This window comes from Spea bombifrons, chromosome 12 (assembly GCF_027358695.1).
Source record: "Spea bombifrons isolate aSpeBom1 chromosome 12, aSpeBom1.2.pri, whole genome shotgun sequence".
NCBI classification, from domain to species: domain Eukaryota; kingdom Metazoa; phylum Chordata; class Amphibia; order Anura; family Pelobatidae; genus Spea; species Spea bombifrons.
In genome coordinates this window covers 20,021,929-20,041,555 of record NC_071098.1, presented here as the reverse complement: position 1 = coordinate 20,041,555, position 19,627 = coordinate 20,021,929, and the positions used below count along the sequence as shown (strand labels likewise).

The 19,627-nt window shown below is 42.0% G+C and overlaps 1 protein-coding gene and 1 long non-coding RNA gene across 2 annotated transcripts in view; one reads left to right on the top strand and one right to left on the bottom strand.

The window, feature by feature from the left end:
- Positions 1-554: 554 nt before the first annotated feature.
- Positions 555-19,627, top strand: part of LOC128469655 (serine/threonine-protein kinase SBK2-like) — a 58,750-nt gene continuing 39,677 nt past the window's right edge. The window contains exon 1 of the mRNA XM_053451475.1: positions 555-736. The gene's annotated coding sequence lies outside the window, so the exon portion shown is untranslated. The remainder of the gene's footprint in view (positions 737-19,627) is intronic.
- LOC128469676 (uncharacterized) lies at positions 15,752-16,655 on the bottom strand. Its single transcript, XR_008345989.1, has 3 exons — positions 16,473-16,655; positions 16,088-16,226; positions 15,752-15,946 (listed from the first exon to the last, which is right to left on the bottom strand). It is a non-coding gene; the product is annotated as an uncharacterized LOC128469676 (long non-coding RNA).

Below are 19,627 nucleotides of genomic sequence, written 5' to 3'. Positions count from 1 at the left end.
ACATAAAGCCTCCTGTCTTGCCATAAAGTTTACAGTTTAATTGTGCAACTGTATGTAAAGGCAAATGAGAGACTGCAGATGGGGCAGCAAACCAATGAATCACCAGCAAGCCTGTGATGCTGGGAAAACTTTCCCCACTGTGTAGGATTAGAAAAGCTATGCTAGCTGAATCGTTAATCGTTAGATTTCACATTAGAAGCGGCTGAGACTAAAGTATTACTACAACAGCATACATTATTGCAGATTCATTAAATCTCCAGAGAACATTAAAATGGGCAAAATCTTAGCAGCGTAGACAAAACATTGTGTGGTGCACAACTGTTATGAGAATAAGCAGTAGTTTTCAAAATACATTGTTTGTAAAATGTCTCAAAACTACATATAAACATGTCATGTAAAGTAAACTATGTTCAACAAACAAAATACGTTTTAGTTACCAGAATACATTTAGTCAAATATGTACTTAGGGGGCACTTGAAGGCAATCAGACAGTTAAAATCTTAAGCAAAACCTTTGATGACACAGGGCCTCTTCTGCTCATGGGCAACGAAGGTGGGGCTTGTTGTACGTCCTAATCCATGAGTAAAGCTGGCAGTAGAATGGAATGCAGAATTTAGAAGTTAGATTGAAGTTACTGTCAAGAGTTCAGGAGCAGATTTCCTTTCCAATAACTCACATATACCTGCATTCAACGACAAACCATAAAGAGCACAAAACTTGAAATCTAGGATTAGAGGTAAGAGGATATGTGTGATTTTATTAGAATATTTTACTACGTTAATGGATGTGTTTTTAAAACACATTTGAGTGAGATGTCTCAAATGAAAAGAATAACATTTGTCACTGTTAGGTCTGGTTGCTTTTAAGGAAATGCATATATATTACTGCATGTTTTAAGCAGCCAAGGATACAAAATTGTGTCTTTTTCCCCTAATGAAAGGACACATTGCACTTGGCAGGTGAACTGAATGAATAAATTAAGTAGCAAAGATGATATTTTTAAAATGTGACGTTTATCGATAATTTCTAACAGTATGCTGGGTAAAATGTTTAGCAAGAGGTATGTATATACGTTCCTCAGCTGAAAAAAATGTGTACTACTTCTGTGAGATATTGTAGTTGTACATGTAAAAGAATGTTGTGAAAAACTTTGACACCTCTTTTTTTCTTTCAACCATATTTCACATTTTTTTCAAGGTCAGTGGAATTCAGTTTCTGAATCCTTATTTAAGCAATTAATTTTGGCACCCACAGAGTAGTCTGAAGCCTCTTGAAACAGATATAGATTGAGATCATGCTTTTTTGTTAGGAAGACAAATCTGCTGTAATGTATTATTTTGAAGATGCCAGATTTTGTGTATAACCTTATGTTTACCACTGGGTTTATTAATGGATTTCTTTAGTCAGTCATTGTTAACAGGAGCAATCCCAGAAGATTGGAAATTAGCAAATGTTGTGCCCATTTACAAGAAAGGTAGTTGGGAAATTAATGGAAACTGTGCTAAAGAATAGGACTGTTGAATATCTACAATCACATGAATTTCAAGATCAGAAAAAACATGGGTTCACATCAGGGAGATCATGCCAAACTAATTTTACTGATTTTTTATTTAGTGACTAAAATAATTGTTTATCTAGATTTCAGTAAGGCTTTCAACAGTGTCCTACATAGAAGACAAATCAATAATCTGAGTTTAGATCCCAATATTGTTGAATGGCTTAGGCAGTTGCTGAGTGATTTACAACAGAGGGTTGTAGTCAATAGAGTATATCTACAAAGAAAAGTTTTATTACCAGTGGGGTTTTTGCTGATGACACAAAGATTTGCAACAGGGTTGATGAACCTGGAGGGATACGCCAAATAATGATTGAGGTAAATTAGAAAAATGGTCAGGACTTATAATGTGTATAAGTACAAGATAATTCACCTAGGACAAAGTACACGTGGTTGTAAGGGACATATGAACCAACACATGTTCACCAAACTCATTCATAAACACAAAATATATACATAAACGTATAATGAATAAAAACACAAACAACTTTAATTTGGATAAACAGGACGTGGTCTTTTATTTAACCGACATTATATTTACCAATGAATTACTTCGTGACATATGCCAACATATTGTAACCACATTAACACTCTTGGCCCAAACCCAGAATGAAACAAACTTTAAATAATCCCAGGCCATCCGCCCTAAAGCCAGAAGGCCCACTAAACCACCAGTTCACCCAAACACCACAAATGGACAATTAACCATTTGTGGCCCACCCCATAAAAACCACGGCCTGCTCCACCATATTTTGCAAGTTCAAGTTGAAAATATCTTAACCCATATCAGATAAATGAATGCCATCACTCCTGTAAAGACCTTCACAACCACCTTCCAGGTCAACATGCCTAAAACTAACCCCCCCCCCTTCCAGCACCATAAACTCCTGCATAGACCTATTTCTTTGTGTCTAACCCTATCTAATGCTCTAAACTCTGGTCTATTAAGCCATACAAACCTGGGTACAATTTCGGCCATGGAAAGACATTAACGAATACATACCCAATAAACATTAACATTATTTTCAACACCGAGGTTCTCCCCACATCTCCGTATTTCTGCTCTTCATTGAGCCCAGAAAATAAAGGAATGTCCAACAATACACACCACTTTTGGATGTCGACCTAAAATAAAAAAAAACATTAGCATTCTACAAAAGGTTAGGTCTAACATAAATCTTAAAACGGTCAGTTTCCCATCTCCCAATTCTCTTAATGATTGACTTATCTAAGCCCAGTCTCGCAGCCTCCGTTGCTGCCCCAATCCAAAAAGATTGTGTGGAATAATTTTCCTTCTCCAAACCAAGCGCTTCTAAATTGAAAATTTGTTTAAGGTATGTCTCTCTGATGTGTGTTTAGATTTCATGTTTGGTTTGTTTAGTACCTCTGTAAGCAGGGTTTAGCGTTAGGAACCACCGTCATTGGAGTACTTTGGCGTAGTGGTGGCCTAAGCATACTATGGCCATAAGATGTGACGGAATCCCCAATAGTTATCATACAGTCCTAGGCTAGTTCCTGTATTTATGTGTGTCAGTCTGTAATGTAACCTATGGGGTGTCCTGTCTTGTATACCCAATAGAGGGGTGTCCTGTCTCGTATCCCTAGTAGAGGAGTGTCCTGTCTTGTATCCCCAGTAGAGGGGTGTCCTGTCTTGAACCCCCGGTAGTGGGGTGTCCTGTCTTGAACCCCCGGTAGTGGGGTGTCCTGTCTTGAATCCCTGGTAGTGGGGTATCCTGTCTTGAATCCCCGGTAGTGGGGTGTCCTGTCCTGTTCATGTCGGATCTTGAGTATTCCTTGTCTTGTTCCCTGTTGTGCCCTGTTGTTGTGGTCGTGGCCTGTTTTATGCAAAATTATGCTAATATTTAAATATAGACAAAACACATCTAACAATACAACAACAAATTTGATTCAGGAATACAGTTAAATTATGTAAAGACGAATACCAACAGATGTTATGATATATAATGATATACTTTATTAATACCTCTAGCGGTAAAAACAATATATCGAAAAAGGTTACCATAACAAAGTTACAGTCAACAATTATATTCTAATAACATTGTAATAACATATGTACTTATTTTCAGAGAGTATCAGCATATCAAATGACTCCTTTGGTGCTCAGTTTGGTTGATGCCTGAGGAGGCCCCTGCAGGCGACCAATAGAGTCTCTTGTACGGCCCTTTAACTCCTGACGGGGAACTTGGCCTGTCTCCCTGCTCCAAGTTTAATTCCTGACGGCGAACCCATGGATTTCCGCTCCCGTTATCTACGCAGAAATCCGTAGGTTTGCTGACAGGAGTTAAAAAGGCCGTGCGAGTGAGCCTGTTGGTCGCCTGCAGGGGCTTCCTCTGGCACCCCTGCAGGCGACCAATAGAGTCGTTCGCACGGACCTTTAACCCCTGACGGCGAACCTACCGATTTCTGCTTCCGTTAACCCCTGAGATTCTGCGTAGATAAGGTAGGCTAGATACCTACGTCTACGTTTTGCTGCCGCCAGGTTTGTATGTTTGATATTCGAGCTGAAGAACGAAAATGCACCCTTCATAATCGTTTTCATGTCCCCCCGAATACAAATGCACAAGTCTACTCAAAACGACCATAATCATGAACCGCAGCTTAACAATTGTATCCTTAGGAAGGCTAAATAAAATATTAACAGTATCTATTTCAATACCTACAAATTGCAGCAATGTGGTGGCAAAAACTCTTCTAATGTGCCAGTCAAAAAATGAATTTAACAAATCAGCCTTACCAATAAACAAAAAATCATCTAAATAATTTATTACCAAATCCAAACCTTAACCCCTTCAGTACCGGGACGTACCTGGTACTTCCTGGTTAACAGTCACCGGTAGACCAGGACGTACCAGGTACGTCTCCTCCAAAAAACGCCCCCACATCACCACAATCGCGGTGATCGTGGGGGCGCTGCTGCTGTCTGCCCAGGACTCCTGGGCAGACAGCACAGCCTGTCTAAGCCCGCCCCCAAGCCTACGATCACTCCCACGGAGTGATTTTGTAGGCAGAAACAGCGATTGCAGAAAGATCTGCAATCGCGGTTTCAGCTGCCACAGGCAGCTTCAGGGAAGGGGGGGGTGTTGAATGGGTCCCCACACAAGTGTGGGGACCTGATCCAACACCCCCCTGCTGCCTGATCGCTCCATGAGAGCGTCAGTGCAGCGTTAACCCCTTCAATACCGCGATCGAATTGAAGGGGTTAATTCCCGTTTTGTAGGGGGCCCTGCTGCTGGTGGTCTGCCTGGAAGCCCAGGCAGACCAGCAACAGCAAAAACGACCCCCCAGAAGTCCTCTGATCAGTCCTGTAGGACTGATCAGAGAGACTCCTCCCCTACAATCTCCAGTCTATTGGAGATTGTGTCCCAGCTGCCAGAGGCAGCTTCAGGGACAGGGAGACAGGGTTCTTTGGTCTCCACATGAGTGTGGAGACCAGACCCCCCCCACCCTTCCTCAGTTAACCCCTACCCCCCTCTTCCTCAATTAACCCTTTCAATGCTGCGATTGTGTATGACCCCCATTGCAGCATTGCAGGGGTTAATATTAGTCCCCACAAGCTTTTGGGGACTAAATATCAGTCAATGCTGTGCTTCAATGGAGCATCAGCATTGAAAGAGTTAAAAAAAATGTAAAAAATAATAATAAAAAAAAATATATTAAAAAATAAATTTAAAAAAATTAATAAAATAATAATAATAATAAAAAAAATAATAACAGCACTGACCTGAAAGTCCAGGGTGCTTCCAGGTCAAATGCTGGGCTGGGCTGATCAGATCGCTCCTGGCCAATAGGAGTGATCGGATCATTATGGCAGCCCACGGATGACCCTGCTCTACAAAGAGAGAGGGGTCATCTAGGGTAATTATGAAAAAACACAAATTATTAATAAATGAAATAATCATAATTATTACCTGATCACTTGTCGGTGACATTTTAAGTCGCTGATTATTGATCGGTCTCCCTGATTGATGTCAGCGGCCTAAACCTGTCACTTACAAGTAATCTGATAAAAAAAAAATATTTAAAAAAATGTAAATGCACATGTTCCAGTTTTGCCCTCATAGCTTCCTCAAAAAATGCATGAACCATGCATGTGAGGTCTTGTTGGAATCAGGGGATCTTGGTGAACAAAATGGGGTGTTTTCTTCCACTGTTGCACTTATGGTGTGCAAGAAATTCAGTGCAACATTGAAATGTATGCGTTAAAAAAGCAGAAAAATAATTTCCCTGTGAAGTTTGGCAGACATCAGTGAAGAAATGCCTTTGCTGAAAACTGTCAAAACTACCCTAGTTGAACACCTTGACTTGTCTACTGTTCATAAATATATACTTTTATGGGGTAATTTACAGCCGGGGGCTTCCAAAATGTCCCAAATGGGATATGGGCCCAGGAAACCAATTTCTGAAAATTCCAAATGTGAAAACGAAAATGCGCATGTTCCAGTTTTGCCCTCATAGCTTCCTCAAAAAATGCATGAACCATGCATGTGAGGCCTTGTTGGAACCGGGGGATGTTGGTGAACACAATTTGGTGTTTTTTTCTGCAGTTGCACATATTCTATACAAAATATAATATAAAATCTAAAGCAACATTGCAACATATGCAAAAAAAACAAAAAAATATAAAAATACCTCAAAATTTGGCAGCAATTGGCGATAAAATCCCTGTTTGAAAAGTGTCAAAATGACCCTAGTTGTACACCTTGACTTATCTAGTTTTCATAAACATATCATTTTGGGGGGATAATCAGTATCTGTGACAACTATTGCAGTTATTAGACTACCATGCCAAATTTGAAAAAAATTACATTTCAAAAACGCAATGCATACCTTGCAATATTTGCCCTATACTGGTCAAAATAGATGAAAATCCTGGCCATGTTGGGTGGTTTCCAAATGAGGACAACTTAATGAATATATTTGGGATAATTTTTTCCCATTGGTTCAATGTGTGTACAATTTGTATGTATACAAAACTGTAAAAAAATGCGTTTTTTTCATTTTTTCCCCACTTTTTCCAGTTTATTTCAAACAAAACAATGTACTACCCAGCTTAATATGGTCTCAAATGAAAGCCCTACTTGTCCTAAAAAAACAATATATGATTTGTGTGGGTGCACCAATTGATAAGAGAGAAATTACAGTTGAAGAAAGACATGGCAAAAACACAAAAACGGCTCCGGTCCTTTAGCGACACGTTAGTATCAAAATCCCGGTCCTGAAGGGGTTAAACTTTAACTGACCACTGTAAAAAAGATGCAAAAGCTTCAAAATAAAAACATGAAATAGAACAGCCCATAGGAAAACATTTGTCAAAGTAAAATTCACCATTTAACTGGAAACTTAGAGGGAAAACAAACAGGGTTAATTGGCAAGAGCCTAAAAGCTGCCTCAATGTCCGCGTTAGCTAATTTAGTATTTATTTAGTAAACTTGCATAATGCAAGTTTTCAAAGATATATGGTTTGATGAGGTAAATTTAAAGTTCCAAGTTAAAAAAAAAATGTGCACTTCCTAAATGTGGCATTTTACCTCCCAAACAACCTGACAAACCCATGCATGGGGGTATCACTGTACTTGGGAGATGTTGCTGAAAACACTTGTTTGAAAGTGACATACACCAGGAGCTTTAAATCCATACCTGAAGCGCAACTTTTGTGATAAAAAAACACACAAAATAAATTAGTACCACAAAGTTTGACAAAGGGTGGTAGTAGAATTAGTCCATTGAAAGGCTTAAAATACCAGCATTTAAAATACCTTGGGGGGTCTAGTTTTCAAAAATATATGGTTTGATGGGGTAAATTGCATTGGCCGGCTTTAAAGATACCCGAAATAGCAGAATGACCAGATTTGGGGGCAAAAAATGGTTTTGAAATAGCAAAACGCTACTTGTACTTATTGCCCAATAACTTGCAGAAAAAAGAAAAAAAATTAAAACATTGCGTATAAACATTGCGAACAAATAGTAGAATCTATTTAGCAGTTTTTTTCATTAGCTTTTTTGGATGCGTAAAAGATTTTTTCATCACATTTTATTTATTTTTTCTAGAAAATTAGATATGATCAAAACAATGGTATCTGAAGAAAGCCCTTCTTGTCCTCAAAACAATATATAACTTGTGTGGGTACACTAAATGGGTGAGGAGAAAATTACATCTAAACAAAAAGCTAACGATTATTTCATGCAAGACTCATTAACAATACTTTTAACACCATCACCCCAAGTCTGAACTGGACTGGGAAACTGCAACTCCTTCAAAAAACCCACTAAGGACCCACTATCTCACTAAGCTTATCCATATTAGATTAGTTACACTCACCAACCCCAGCTCTGCCTTGACTCTTTGGTACCTCAGAAGACGTGTCCTGCAGCTGTACAGCCTCCTGTGATGCCAGCACCTGCCCCCACCCAGCTGACTGCTGCGGGTCTTGTTTTTTGCATGCTGCTGCTGTTTCTTCCCGATGGATTCTCTCTTCCCTATGGATTCTCTCTTCCCTGGGGAGTGTGACAAGGACGTCTTCTGCCTTGAAGCCAGTCTTCTGCTTCATCTGCAGCTTCCTGGTGCTGAAATCCCGTTGTCCAAATCTTGCGAGTTTTCCCTAAAGTCACGCAATGTTAGGCAGAAATCTCGGGAAGTGCCTTCTTCTGGATCCAAAATCTCTTCACGAGATAATTCAGCTGTGGATACTCCATCTACTGGCTCCACCTCAGCCACTACCTCCAATTTGCTGCCTATCCAACCGAGTTGGACGTTGTCATCACATTGGGCAGACTCCAGGCAGCGTCTCAACCATTCTTCACCGCCTCACCCAGCAGCCTTTTCACAAAGCCTGAAAAGAGGCTCTCCTGCTATGCTGCTGCTCACCAGACGCTTGTACGAGGTCAGTGCAAACAGCTTGCAGTTCGCCTCAGCTAATGCGCAGCATCTCGAAAACGGTGCTATTTATAGCACAAATTCACGCCTTTTGCCCAGCATAAGACACCCGCGAGCGCAAGGCGGGCAAGAAATGCAGGCAGTGCTAGGTAGCGAGAGCGCAACTAGAAGCTTCTACATTTTTTTGGTTCTAATGGATCTACCGTCACTTTCTATGTTTCTATGTAATGCAGAGGGCGTCACCCTGAGGTAATGCAGAGGGTGTCACCCTGAGGTAAGGTTAGGGTATGCGGCCCTAAGCGAAGGCTGGGCTGCATTAGAACACGGAAGGAGACTGGGAACTGTGCGAGCACAGATACCAGACTTGCCCCAGTGAGGCCATACTATACATGGGGCGCTTCACAGCCATGACAGCCTGCCATGCGCGCAGAGAGGAAGGCAGACACACACTGGATGCCAAGATGCCAAAAGGCAGAAGGAAAAGGGAACAAATGCTAAATTGGGAAGGCAAAAAGAAGCTTAAACACATGGATAAGAAACTCCAACAATAGGTTATTTTAATGAAATATACCCAAAATAAAGTTGTGTGAAGCACACTAGTAAAGAGGGTGCTAACCTGGAGGCTAGCAGCAAAGAAGAGGAAGTGGAGTGTTCTGTGGGCCTTCTTATGGAATTATTTCTAAATGGTTGTTTGTTTTCTGTTATTAACTGTTTCTTTGCTGCTGGAGGTTTTAGTAAAGAAGATGATGCAAATATGAAGCCTCCTGTCTTTCCATAAAATTCTAATCAAGGTTTTAGAAATTCTCATTTTTGGAGATTGGCTTTTAATCCATGATCTTTAAACCTTTGCAAAACTTGCATGACATTGTTCTTATGTTCATCATCAGTCTTTCCAGTGATCAATATGTCATCTAATAGGTATTGAATATTGGGTATTCCTGCTAAAAATTTGTCCATGGTGCGTTGCCATACCGCTGGGGATGAGGCTGTACCAAAAACTATTTGATTACACTGATATAATCCTTTATGTGAACTTCAAGTTGTAAGTATGCTTGTTTTAAATACATTTTTGAAAATGTGTGTGTCCCTGCCAGAGAGGCAAAAATCTCGTCAGTTCTGGGAAGTGGATATTTATCAATGGCTAGCTGATTGTTGAGTGCCATTCTGAAGTCTCCACATATTCTCAATTCTCAAACCAAGGGTCTTCTTCTTTATTCAGAGTCAAACACGGTGCAGTCTTTACCGTTGGCATACCCAACTGGTGTATCCAATCTCGCCCAAACAGTGGTGACCTTTCTCTAGGACATACAATTTAAAAATTGTATTTCTTCCTTTAAAAGAAACCATCACCATAACTTTTCCTAGTCGTTTTAGGCAATGTAACGAATATGGTTATAATCTTACATTTGTTGGTTTCAATGTTTTTGAAATGTTTAACTTCTCCCAATCACTAAGTGAGATGACTGATACCGCTGCTCTAGTTTCTTCATCAGAACTTGATGGTGCATTTTTTAATTTCTACATTATATGTGCTTTTCTTTGTTTCCCTTTCTATAGTACCTTTGTTGTCCCTACTTGTTTGGCATACTGTACGCAGATGTCCAACCTTTCCACAATTATGGCATGCAAATTTAAATCTACAATTTCTCGCGTGATGTGACTTTTCTCCACAGCGATAACATGTATATGTTGATAAGTTTTGTGGTTAAAAAGGACTCTTTTTCTTCATATACATATTTCTTTCTGTTGTTTCTCTTCATTTGCGTGTGAACAATGCCCTCTCTATTCTATTCCTCTTTTTGCTCTGCTTTTAAAACCCTTGTGTCTTTATTAGCTGTCTCCATGACAGACCCTATTTCCAGTGCTCGGGTCATAGTCGGCTTATCCTCTGTTAATAACTAATCATTTCATTATTCATTCCCATTACAAACATGTCTCTCAAAGCAGTTTGGAAGTAGTCTCCAAATCTGCAAGCGCCTGCCAATTTCCTCACTGTCACTGCATAGTTTTCATATCTTCACCCTGATTTGTCTTCAGTTATAAAATGTGTACCTTTCTGCGATCTCTAACGGGTGTGGTTGATAATGATCAGTTAAAATAGTACCGTATTTGCTCGATTATAAGACGAGGTTTTTTCCAGAGCAAATGCTCTGAAAAATACCCCTCGTCTTATAATCAGGGTTGTCTTATAATCAGACCTCAAATAGGTCTGATTATGAGACTAAGATCCAGATCCCCCGCAGCGATGCAGAGGACCTGGCGATTCCGATCGCTTTCTAAGCTGTTTTAGCCGGGCGCCTCCGCGATCTTTGATGATCGGTGCGGCAGCGCCCATTTTTCTTGCGGGGAGGGCTTTCCTCCCCGGATCCTTGGTCAGCCTCACTTGTAAGGCTTCCGTGGATGCTGCAAAGCCGCCGATCGCGGCGATGCAGCTGTTTAACAGCAGCCCGTACATGTACGAGCTTTGTCGTTATCACGTTGCACCGCAAGCCCGTACATGTATGGGCTTTGTTGTTAAAGGGTTAACCCACATACTCTCCACTTATGTGGCATAATTGCAAACCTATACTGTTATTAACCCCTTAATGACAAGAGTCTTACTTGTAGTACGCTTTGGGACAAAGGCTGTTTTAACAATTGTGGTGTTGCTGTTTAGCAGTACTTTTCTTCTTTCTCATTTACTTAATCAATTCTCTGTTTATTAAGCAATATTACATAGTACAGAACAATGTGTAGACAAGATGTTACAAAGTACAAAAAGTAGATATTATGTGTGCAAAGGTACAATGTTCACAAGATTATTACAATTGCAGGCTCCACATCTGTATTATACAGTGGGGCAAAAAAGTATTTAGTCAGCCACCAATTGTGCAAGTTCTCCCACTTACAAAGATGAGAGAGGCCTGTAATTTTCCCCATAGATACACATCAACTATGAGAGACAGAATGGGACAACAAAGTTCATAAATCACATTGTCTGATTTTTAAAGAATTTATTTGCAAATTATGGTGGAAAATAAGTATCTGGTCAATAACAAAAGTTCATATCAATACTTTGTTATATACCCTTTGTTGGCAAACGTTTTCTATAAGTCTTCATAAGGTTTTCACACACTGTTGCTGGTATTTTAGACCATTCCTCCATGCAGATCTCCTTGTGATGTTTTGGGGCTGTCGCTGGGGCTGTCGCTGGGCAACACGGACTTTCAACTTCCTCCAAAGGTTTTCTATGGGGTTGAGATCTGGAGACTGGCTAGGCCACTCCAGGACCTTGAAATGCTTCTTACGAAGCCACTCCTTTGTTGCCCGGGCGGTGTGTTTGGGATCATTGTCATGCTGAAAGACCCAGCCACATTTCATCTTCAATGCCCTTGCTGATGGAAGGAGGTTTTCACTAAAAATCTCACGATACATGGCCCCATTCATTCTTTCCTTTACACGGATCAGTCGTCCTGGTCCCTTTGCAGAAAACAGCCCCAAAGCATGATGTTTCCACCCCCATGCTTCACCGTAGGTATGGTGTTCTTTGGATGCAACTCAGCATTCTTTCTCCTCCAAACATGACGAGTTGAGCTTCTACCAAAAAGTTCTACCTTGGTTTCATCTGACCATATGACATTCGCCCAATCCTCTTCTGGATCATCCAAATGCTCTCTAGAAAACTTCAGACTTCTGAGAGTTTCTTCCACCCTCCACCCCAGGGGACAACTGAAATGCATTGTGTCAGAAATGAATTTTCAAGGGACACCCATTGTTTAGGCACATCAGTCGAGCATTCCACGATGCTGCGTAAATGGGACGCTAACCAATAATATTCAACATTGGGTAAACCCATACCACCCTTAGGCTTGGGACATGTAAGGTGAAATATAGAAAGTGGGGAAGAACGGTCTCCCCATACTAATCTTGTAAAAACCATTTGACATGCTTTGAAAAAGGATCTGGGGATAAATATAGGAAGGGATTCCAACAGATAGAGGCAGCGGGATAAAACATTCTTTTTTATGATGCCTATGTGGCCGAACCAGGGGAGGGCTGGCAGCCTAAGGCCTTGGGGGCAAGTCTAGTCAAGTGGCCCATTGCGCCACCAAAGCGGCTGCGAACGACATTGAAAGACTAATGGCTTCTACTTCTACTGCCTTACATGCTTCCACAGATAAGGTACATACCGTCGACTCTTTTCGCCTTGGAAGGGTCTTAATTCTCCCATAAAATGTAAAAAAAATTATATCCCGTCTTAATCAACTTCGTCCTGATATCATCTTTTTGCAGGAAACTCATTGGTGTGATCCTATAACTAACAAATTTACGCCCCCCTGGATTGCCAATTGCTATTCTACATTTTATACCAAGAAATCCAGGGGTACATCTATTATTCTTACAACACGACTGCCGTTCTCTGTGTAAGCAGAAAGGTATGATTCTGAGGGGAGGTATACCATATTGAAACTACATTTGGGGACAGACACCTTTACTTTAGTCAATGTATATGCCCCTAACTCGGGTCAGTACTCATTCTTAGGTCAAGTTTATATTGCATTGGCAGAAATATCTGCTACTAATATTGTTTTTTGGGGAGACTTTTACTTTACCGCTGACCCGGGTCTCGACACCACACGGTTAGTCTCTCGCCCTTCTCAACTCCTTTCGGTACCTCTGCTGGATCACGTTCATCTAATAGATACCTGGCGGCATACAGATCCGGTGGACAGACAATTTACATTTTACTCACATCCTCATGACTCCTTTTCCAGACTAGATTATTTTTTTCTCCCTGAGCCTTTATTACATAGGATAAAAGATGTTCATATTTTCCCTATAGCTATCTCTGATCACGCTCCGATAGGGTTGGACCTCATGCTCTCCACTCCCCGATAGTTTACTTACAATTGGCGATTCTCCTCTAATCTCTTTCACTCTGATAACTTCCGGTGCTTTCTCGAGAGGGAACCTGTTGCTAATGATGCTGTTCTTGAGTTTTCCGCCTGGCACAAATTCCTAAGCTCACCCAACAGGATACAGACTTACTAGAAGCACCGATCTCTTTACAGGAAATCCGTTCCACTATAAAATCTCTGCCCACTCACAAGACGCCGGGGCCTGATGGCCTAAGTGCGGAATATTACAAAATTTTAGCACCCCGTCTGTCATCTCACCTTCGTGAATTATATAATCGTCTCCTCATTGGTGAGCTGCCCCCGAAAGACTTCAATCTTTTTGGACTGTGCTTATTGCCAAACCTAATCGCGATCCTGAATTGATGTCCAATCTCCCTCCTTAACCAGGATTTTAAGATTCTAACAGCTATAATGGCCTCTCGTCTCCAACCCATCCTGGCTAGGTTGATAGGTCCATCCCAGGCGGGCTTCCTTCGTGGAAGACACTCTACCCAAAATGTTAGAAGTATGATTTCGCCCATTGCCTCTACTAAACTGTCAAGAAATAAATCTGCCATTATCCTTAGTTGTGATGCAGACAAAGTGTTTGATCGTATTTTGTGGCATTATCTCACGTCTTTTTTCAAATTCCATCACTTTGGTATCTGCTTTACTAATTTATTTCAGGCACTGTACAGCTCCCCCCTCACTCAACTCCTCATTAACAGGTTAAACTCACTATGATTTCTTTTAGGGAGGGGCACCCGTCAGGGCTGCCCCCTCTCCATGTTGTTATTCAATATGGCCATTGAACCGCTGCTACGCTTGATTCTCCGCTCTAATCAGTTGAAGGGAATCCCTGTAGGCGGGTCTGAATTGAAGGTGGTCGCTTTTGTTTCTCTCCAATCCCAGACAGTCCATTCCTTCGCTTATGGACCATTTTGCTCTGTTCCATAGAGCTTCGAGGTTTTTAATTAATGCTGCCAAGACGGAAGCCCTTCCAATATTCGTGCAAGCTAGGAACGGGTTGGGTGATCGTTTCCCTTTCCGCTGGACTCCCTCTCCAGTTTTTAAGAATCTAGGTCTCTGGATCCCGTCTTCCCTTTCTAAGCTGTATAAGTTGAATATCCCTCCCCTTCTAACTGTTTTAAGTGCGCAGCGCCTGATTCCGATCTGTATCACGGCCTTTGGGCCTGTCCCTGCATCGCTAAATTTTGGAGTGACGTTCATCACTATATTGTAACAGTTTTAGGTATTACTTTCCATTTAACTGTGGAATGGGCCCTTTTTGGAATTTTGCCGCCCTTGTCCCTTCACTGCCAGGGAAAAAACCTTATTGCTCACCATATCAGCAGTTAGTAAAAAGGCTATACTAGCCCAATGGATTCAGCCTGACTCACCACTTCATGACATGGCTGTGGGCCGATTACATTGCATTTTTCATCTGTATTGGCTGGAAGCTGACCTGCATAGGGAGGCAAAGGCTAAATCCTTTTTCCAAAAATGGTCTTCCTTTATTGCTGTTATGGATGATTCCATCAAACTCTCTCTCTTTAACGCTTTTTGTTCCACGGGTTGGTTTTGCCTTCAAATGCTGAAAGGAACCTCTCCATTCCCTGGGTTCTGACCTGCTCTGGCTACGGTTGGGTTGGACTCTTAATGTATTGCTGCAGTGTATGTCATAAATTTTTATACCTGTACTTTTGCACCTTATATATTGACACTACCTGTATAGTGTGCTTCCCTCTACCGTCCAGGTTGTTAATGTTATATGCCTTCTGTGGTGGATCCTTTTCTGCCATTCTTGTACATGGTTTGACTGTCTTTTACTCACTGCCGATATGTGCCTTGTATACCTCCTATGATACTATTACATACTGTATTTGTATCTTGTATTCTGATTTGCCCTCTTCTCCTTTTTATGTACTTTTCTTGAACAATTTCCTCTTTGAATAAATTGTTTTGGGGGGAAAAAAGTGGGTGACTCTGGCAAATATACACTGCTCAAAATAATAAAGGGAACACTAAGATTACACATCCTAGATCTGAATGAATGAACTAATCGTATGATATACTTTCGTCTTTACATAGTTGAATGTGCTGACAACAAAATCACACAAAAATTTTCAATGAGTCACACTCAAAATCAAAATGGAAAACTACACTACAGGCTGATCCAACTTTGATGTAATGTCCTTAAAACAAGTCACAATGAGGCTCAGTAGTGTGTGTGGCCTCCACGTGCCCGTATGACCTCCCTACAACGCCTGGGCATGCTCCTGATGAGGTTGCGGATGGTCTCCTGAGGGATGTCCTCCCAGACCTGGACTAAAGCATCCGTCAACTCCTGGACAGTCTGTGGTTGAACGTGGCGTTGGTGGATGGAGCGAAACATGTCCCAGATGTCCCAGATGTGCTCAATCGGATTCAGGTCTGGGGAACGGGCGGGCCAGTCCATAGCATCAATGCCTTCCTCTTGCAGGAACTGCTGACACAATCCAGCCACATGAGGTCTAGCATTGTCTTGCATTAGGAGGAACCCAGGGCCAACTGCACCAGCATATGGTCTCACAAGGGGTCTGAGGATCTCATCTCGGTACCTAATGGCAGTCAGGCTACCTCTGGCAAGCACATGGAGGGCTGTGCGGCACCCCAAAGAAATGCCACCCCACACCATTACTGACCCACAGCCAAACCGGTCATGCTGGAGGATGTTGCAGGCAGCAGAATGTTCTCCACGGCGTCTCCAAACTCTGTCACGTCTGTCACATGTGCTCAGTGTGAACCTGCTTTCATCTTTGAAGAGCACAGGGCGCCAGTGGCGAATATGCCAATCCTGGTGTTCTCTGGCAAATGCCAAACGTCCTGCACGGTGTTGGGCTGTAAGCACAACCCCCACCTGTGGACGTCGGGCCCTCATACCACCCTCATGGAGTCTGTTTCTGACCGTTTTAGTGGACACATGCACATTTGTGGCCTGCTGGAGGTCATTTTGCAGGGCTCTGGCAGTGCTCCTCCTGCTCCTCCTCGCACAAAGGCAGAGGTAGCGGTCCTGCTGCTGGGTTGTTGCCCTCCTACAGCCTCCTCCGCGTCTCCTGATGTAGTGGCCTGTCTCCTGGTAGCGCCTCCATGCTCTGGACACTACGCTGACAGACACAGCAAACCTTCTTGCCACAGCTCGCATTGATGTGCCATCCTGGATGAGCTGCACTACCTGAGCCACTTGTGTGGGTTGTAGACTCCGTCTCATGCTACCACCAGAGTGAAAGCACCACCAGAATTCAAAAGTGACCAAAACATCAGACAGGAAGCATAGGAACTGAGAGGTGGTCTGTGGTCACCACCTGCAGAACCACTCCTTTATTGGGGGTGTCTTGCTAATTGCCTATAATTTCCACCTGTTGTCTGTTCCATTTGCACAACAGCATGTGAATTGATTGTCCATCAGTGTTGCTTCCTGAGTGGACAGTGTGATTTCACAGAAGTGTGATTGACTTCGAGTTACATTGTGTTGTTTAAGTGTTCCCTTTATTATTTTGAGCAGTGTATATGCTCCTAATCGAGGACAGTCCACTTTCTTGGCACATACTTTATCTAGACTGGCGGAGTATCAGGAGGTTCTTTTTCATTTACTGAACCCGCACAAGTTATATATTGTCTTTTGTTCAGGACAAGCAGGGCTTTCTTTAGATGCAATTATTTTTATCATATCATATAATTTACTATACAAAATATAAAATATGGTTTTTAAAAAAGGACTTTTATTTGAAAAAAACTTTTACTCATCTACAAAAGATAATGAAAAAAAACTGTTAGATTCTAATATTTGCCCTGAGTTTCGAAAATCCAATGTTTTTATGTTTTTGTTTGAATTTACAAGTCCTTCTGGTCTGGCAGGTCCTGCGTTGTCCGTGGCGCCTTCTACTAGACGCGCGCGCGTCACAACAAAACTTTATGCGTTCCCCGCCGCGGACGGCGGGGAACGCGCCTGAGTGACGTCACGCACATAGGCGTGGCGTTCACTAGCGGGCAATTCAAAAACTGAGCACTGAGACTCATTCAGTGCTCAGTTATTGTGCTGTGCAGTCCCTGTGATTTTCTCTCCTTACGTTCCTGATTTAACCCTTCGTGTACCAGACCTGGCTTTGTATGAGATTGACCCTTGTGTACCAGACCCAGCTTTGTATGAGATTGACCCTTCGTGTACCAGACCCGGCTTGTTGGAGATTAACCCTTCGTGTACCAGACACGGCTCCTGTTCTTCTGCCTGCTTCCTGCTTTCCGGTCTCCACCTGTATTTTTAAACTCCTCTAAGGTTCCCTACAATACGTCACTTCCAAACAACGTCCAATAACAACTCCCAAGTACAATGATACCACCCATGCTTAGGGGTTGTTGGTAAAATTAGTGAATGGAAAGGGTTAAAATACTAGCATTTAAAATACCATGGGGTATCTTGTTTTCAAAAATATTTGGTTTTATTGGGTAACTTGAATTAGAAGGGTTTAAAGATTTCCCAAATAGGGCATGGCCACAGGATCACCAAATGACAAAGTTCAACATTGAAATTTTGCCCTTTTGCTCCTAAACAACCAGGAAAATATATGCATGGGTGGTATCACTGTACTCAGGCGTTGTTGCTGTACACATATTGGGGTGTTTGGCAGTGATACATACCAGGAGCTGTAAATTCATGCCTAAAGTACAATGTGTGTAGGGGAAAAAAGAGTTAAAAAGCCAGCATTTCAAATACCTTAAGGTGTCTTCAAAAATATATGGTTTGATGGGGTAAATTAAATTGGCTGCCTTCAAAGATGCTCCAAATAGGACATGGGCACAGGGTGACCAGATATCAACATTCCAAAAAAAATGTGGCCCTTTAGCCCTCAAATAATCCAACAAACCCATGCATGGCTGGTATCACTGTACTTAGGGTGTGTGGTTGAACACACATTGGGGTGTTGTTTGACAGTGAGGCATACCAGGAGTTGTATAAACATAGAAATATAGAAAGTGCCGGCAGATAAGAACCATTAGAACCATCCAGTCTGCCCAACCTCTGAGTACTTTCCTTAGTACCTGGCCTTATCCTATATCTAGCTTGTCCTTATGCATGCTTAAATGTCTTTACTGTAGTAACATCTACCACATCTGCTCGAAGGCTATTCCATGCGTCTACTACCCTTTCCATAAAGTAATATTTCCTGATGTTACCTTTAAAACGTTTGGGACTATGTCCTCTTGTTGAGGTAGTATTTCTCCTTTTAAATAAACTCTCTTCCTTTATTTTGTTGATTCCATTAAGTATTTAAATGTTTCTATCATATCCCTCGTGTCATGTCTTTCTTCCAGGCTATATAAGTTAAGATCCTTGGTAGGTTTTATCCTGCAATCCATGAACCATTTTAATAGCCCTTCTCTGAACTTCTCCAACATATCTATATCCTTCTGGAGATACGGTCTCCAGTACTGTACACAATACTCCAAGTGAGGTCTCACCAGTGATCTGTACAACGGCATGAGCACTTCCCTCTTTCTACTGCTAATACCTCTCGCTATACAACCAAGCATTCTGCTAGCATTACCTGCTGCTCTACTGCATTGTCTACCTACCTTTAAATCTTCAGAAATAATTACCCCTAGATCCCTTCCCTTGCACGTTGAGGTTAGGACAGTGTGACGGGCCTCGGGTACCCCGGCTGGGTACACCCATCAGTTCTTTGTTGCTGCCTCCCGGAACAGCAAGGGTTAACCGCTTCCAGCGCTAGATGATACATTTTGAGGAAGGGATCAGGAACTGGCTCGGTATCCTTGATGCAATAGCACCGTAGCCCTCCGAGGTGTATCCAAATACAGTGCTGTACTTGTGCTGAAAAAGACAATGAGTGATCCAGTGAGCCCCTGAAGCATTAGACAAGACTAATGTCCAGGGAAGTAACACACAGTTTTTTGGGAAAACACACAGGCTTATAAACAGTTCAAGAGGGAAAAAGACCAAAAATCCCGTCCCCATATCCCCGCTGTGACGGATCGTCCTGTGCCCCAGACTGGACACATCCGCCCGTCAGCTCCTTCCCTCTCCCAGTAAGCGGACACGCTGTGGCTGTCCGAAGAAAGCAGTCACAGACCAGCACTTCCCTCAATCATGAGACAGAACTTCATGCTTTGAGGTTAAAACAGAACTCTCTTTATTACAAGCACACAGAATTTATATACAATCTATATTCACTGTGCACCGAACCCAACCCCCAATCCCATCAGCCACATCCCATCACAAATCCCATCAACTACATCCCCTCA